This window comes from Grus americana, chromosome 17 (assembly GCF_028858705.1).
Source record: "Grus americana isolate bGruAme1 chromosome 17, bGruAme1.mat, whole genome shotgun sequence".
NCBI classification, from domain to species: domain Eukaryota; kingdom Metazoa; phylum Chordata; class Aves; order Gruiformes; family Gruidae; genus Grus; species Grus americana.
In genome coordinates, this window is record NC_072868.1 from 2,839,551 (window position 1) to 2,844,499 (window position 4,949).

Consider the following 4,949-nt stretch of genomic DNA (forward strand, 5'->3'; position numbering starts at 1 on the left):
GCCTTCTCCCTCCATGCTCATATTTGACTTCAGTCAGGGCTTCAACTCCTTGTCCTACCCACCAATGCCTGGAGACCCTCTGGTAGAGTTAAGGTTGTTATACACCACTCATCCTTCAAAGCCTTGTGAATCTCACAGAAGAATACCATTTCAGTGTTGATCCTGCTGCGTTCAAACACTGCATTACAGGTTACCCAACAGCAGGTTGTCTCTGGGCCTATTTATGTAAGAGTGGGAAAGAAAAAGAAATTAAAAAAATAAATCAAACTCTTCAGGGTCTCCTGGAGCTGCAGCAGCAAGAGCAGAGTTTGTGCCAGGTGAAAGAGCTCCGGGCTCTGCCAAAGGCAGCAGCCATGCTCCTGCCCAGGATGGACAGAGCGCGTTCTGTCACTGAGCTCTTATTGTTCAGGTTACAGCTGTTACCAGGCTTTGCAGCAAAACCTTGCAACCCTTCCAGTTGCCGGTGTGTCTACAATGAGAGGTAGCCCATTCAAAATCCAGCATGTGCAAAAATGGAGATAGGAATAATTTAGCTGAGATATCAGCCCTTATGTACCTTTTCTTAGGAAAAGCAAAATGGGATTGTCCACCTGCAGCCATATCTCACTTTCTGAATTGCTCTGATCTGAGATGCACATCCAGAGACCAGCGACTCCTCACTTCAGCTGAACAGTGCTACAGGTACCTGCATCCAGATTTTGGGGCTGCCTGAAACAAGACTGCTTCTCTTCACCACACTAACATCTGATCTCTGTCCCAGGGCAGCTGCATCGCACTGGATAAAGAGACAAATAGATCTAATTAACCAAAACACCAAGCCAGCAGAGAATAAAACTGGGTCCAGAGACAGAAAGTTCATGCAGAACAAAACTGTAATGATGGTTATCCAGATTGCGATGTCTTTGGGCTGCAATTCATCGTTCAGTACCGCAGGCTTATTGCTGGGGCACGGCCGGGAGGTCTGGCTGCCAGAGAACCTCAGCCCTAGAGAAAAGAGGACACACGACGCAAGGCAAAACAAGACCAGCAGACGGGCAGAACCCCCAGCCTGGTGCCCTTGCCAGTGCCCCATGTCCCTCACTCACCCACTCCATCCATCAGCAGTAGCAGTGAACATGAGAAAGCGCAACTGGAAGCGACCTCACTGCTTACAGCTCCGCACGTGGGGAGTCTACGGAGTTTGTACCTGCTGGTTTCCCCAGCCCAGCTCACAGGGGGTAGAGCTGATACAGCCAACTCCTATCTGCAGCAGAGATGTTGCTTCAACACTCGAAATGCATGCATTTTGGGTTTTTTTTTTCCTGCTCCTGCAGGAAGAGCAACCAGTCTGGAACAGCAACCAGTATGGAACAGCATTTGCTTTATTACTCTCTAGCTTTTGATGTTAATAACCGCAACTGAGTCTTCAAAGCCCCGTCATTCCGCCAAAGGCAGTGAAACAAAGCATTTCAAAGGGGAGCAGAGTGCTCATAACAAGCATCAGACGAATTTCAGCCACCAGGTTTCCAAATTTCGTGTCCATTATCTACAGGCAGCACTCAAACTGCACAGGGATGCTAACATCAACGTGGGGCTGTGGTTTGCTGAAGCTTTGGGGAAGCACACGAGAATGGTTTCTGTAATGGCATCCTATCGGATCCCACTGTTTCCTGCACCTAAAACTTTAAGGCCCTCACTTTTAAACAATCTGGCTTAAATACAACACTGACAACCAGGCAAAGTTTCAAACAAGCAACAATGGTAAATAATCAGTGTTTTGCACACACCCCCTGCCACCAGATCAGTTTTAATGTTCAGGAGCTGGCCAAAGAGCAGGCTTTTCCCAGTAGCAACACTTCATGGACAGTCACAAGGCACGATGATTTTTGCAATCTGGCAATCAACCAAAAACCCCAAATAAAACATATCTTGGAATTTGCTTTCTTGGCTCTGATTTTTTTCACGTAGATACTCCGGTGAATGGGTTTCTTGGGAGAAAATAGGAACAGGCAGCTCAGCCACAGGGGAACAAAACCACCCTCTTGGGGCCTCTGTCCTTTACCTCCTTTATTCTGTAGGGTTTGCTGCAGTCTCTCTTTCGAGCCAAACTCTTCACAGCAATATTGACAACGGGAATCTTGGAAAATCCTGAGCCAGGATCTGCAGAACCAGACTTGAAAGCGATACGCATTGCCTGGAAAGGGCTCTCCCTTTCTTCTGTGTTGTTTCATTCTGCAGCTTTTGAACCTGAGATGTAGAAGTGTACTTAAATTTCTCACCTGTGGTCAAGATTCTCCAGCTGTGACTAAGTCATAGTCAGAGTAAGGAAAACCCCTGAAATCCTGAGTTTCACAATATAAAACTTTGTTTAGCCTCACAGAGGAATTTGAAGAAAGTAAAACAGAGAACATGGAGGTCAAAGACTGCATTGAAAGGTTTGGTTTTTTAATGGACCCCATTACTTATTCTTGTTTCTAGGTTTAAATTGCAAATGATGCAAAAATAAGGCCCCTTTCTTCTTCAGCCCAACTTCCACAGCCTGGGCCTGGAGTGGGTAGGAAGTACTCACTGGGCATGAGATAAGCCTCACGTCTGCTCCAATACGGCTTCCGTGATGATACAGATCTGCTGTGCAGAAAGTGAGGTTTTGGTAATTTATCAGTCAGTGCAGTCCAAGGAGGAGGCACAACCCTATCCCAGCACAGGGTAAAGAACGCTACATGAGGGTGTCCGCATGGGGAACGTGAATTTGCAGCCCCTCAGGTCCCGAATGTCGTCTTGTCCTCCCATTTCCACAGAGAAGCTAATGAACTTGCAATTAATCTTCTGCACACAAGCCTGTTCGCCTGCTCGTACTGCCACTGCCTGACGTCCAGGAACTGCTCTACAGACACGTGTTGTACCTGTGTTTCACTGTGTTTTCACCTGTGCTCATCAGGCTGTACTACTCAGAGTACTCCACCACAGACAAAGCCTAAGAGATCCTCTGCTCCTTAACCCAGCTCTGCCCAGCACCACACTGAGCCATCCCTGGAGAGAGAGAGCTCAGGACCACCTAAAATCTGATCTTTCCTGCTTTACAGCCATCAATGAAGCATAAAAGCCTTCATGTGGTCTGCAGCTGAAGCTCATTTGCCTGCCTTGGTGTCATGGTTCAGCCTTGCTAGGAGGATGAGTGCATCCTGACCAGGGCACCAGTGGGGAACAACCAACCACAGCATCACAGACTACACATCATGCCCTGATCTGCTGAGGATTAGTGGAAGGGGACAGAGCAAGACACATGCAACAAGTGACATTACAAGCAAAAAAAAAATATTTCAAAACCCTAAAACTGCTGTTCTCTGTTCCACAAAATGGCAGGTGCTTCCAATCAGTTTCTTACAGGATAAACACTGCACTTGGTTTGTAATTTGTTTGGTAAACCTTGTATTTTCAGCTATAATTACCCCATCAAAGCAGTTAAATGGAGATGACATTTAAAGTGACCTTCAGCTTACAGCTGCAATAACCATCCCAGAGGAGAGGTGGAGCAGGGAGGGGAGGTAGCACACTGATCCCCAGGCAAGAGGTGCCTGTGAACATGCCAGCCAGATGTTCCTCCAATATCAGCCAATTCAGGCAGAATGGTGTTTTAGTGAGAACAGCATGCACAAAACCAAACTATTTGGTTTCTCTGCTAGGGGAAGGGCCACTGTAACATGCAGACAGTTGATGTTTCCTCAAATGGGAAAGCTCAGGATGTTTTTCATCCAAGGAAATAACAGCTCCTGAAAACCCAAGGTATGTGATGATACCACCTTGCAGGACAGTCCATGCAAGAGTGATTATATGCAGTGTATGTCTCCTAGAGTCCCTCATCCAAAGGAATATGTTTTTCTCCAACATTTACTTAGCAAAGGGCAGAGATGATTTTGCCTTGCACTGAGACACCCAGAGAGACAACTTGATAAGGGACATGCACACAGTGCCCTTAAACAAAGGGGCCCCTAACTCCCTACCATCTGGTTCCTCTCCTGTCCTCCAGTCTTCTCCACCTTGCCCAAGTCCTGCCCCAGCTGAGCCCCTCTCTGTACAACACTCCCCTGATTTTCTGCTCCAGTTGTGCAGATGCTCAGTTTACCCTTCCTCCCCCATATACATTAACTCTCACCTTTAATCCCAATCCACTACTTTTCCATCCAGCCCCTCACCTGCTCTCTAGTTGTCCCCAGCCCTCCTGGTGTCTCCTCTTACAGCTCTCTCCCACCCCTCTCATGTTTTCCCATTCCACCTCTCCCCAACCTTAGCCTCAAACTCCTCCACACCCTTCCCTTACTTGCTGTTTCTTGCCCTCACTTAGCTTTCCCAGATAATTGCCTTTAACAACTCCCATGCCGTCCCCTCTAGGGAGGTAGGACAGGACACATGGGCAGAAACAGGCAGGAACCTGCCTGTCTACCAGCCTGCCTCCTGCACTAAGCTCCCATCAGAGGTCATGAAGCAAGCTTAGCACAAACAGACAAAAAGAAAGAGGATGGCATAAAATCCAACCATGTCAGCATTCAGCTTGTTAATTATCCTCCGGATCACCTCCCCTCCAAATTCACTGCTGGAGAACCTCAAGCCATTGCTGAATCTAAATAAATACGAGAATCAGAGGGAGACTGGGAAGTCAATACTGCAAACTAACGGCTTCTGCAAATGGATTTTCATTACCATGGGGCAGGCACCAGTGTCCAGAAAGCACCACAACAAGGGTAATTATTTGCTGGCAGTGCTCTGTATTCACAGAAGGTACTTTGCCTTGTTTGCAGCAGTAAAGGGCAGCTGAGTTATTGATCAGGTCAGATGCCTGTCGCTCCTGGAGGCATCAGGGGTTTTAACAAGCCATGCAAAGACCATATTGGAATTGTCACAAGTTCATGCTTGGTTTGTAAAGCAATTTGAAGGAGATTTATTGCCCGCCCCCCCCCTTTCCTCTTCTGCCA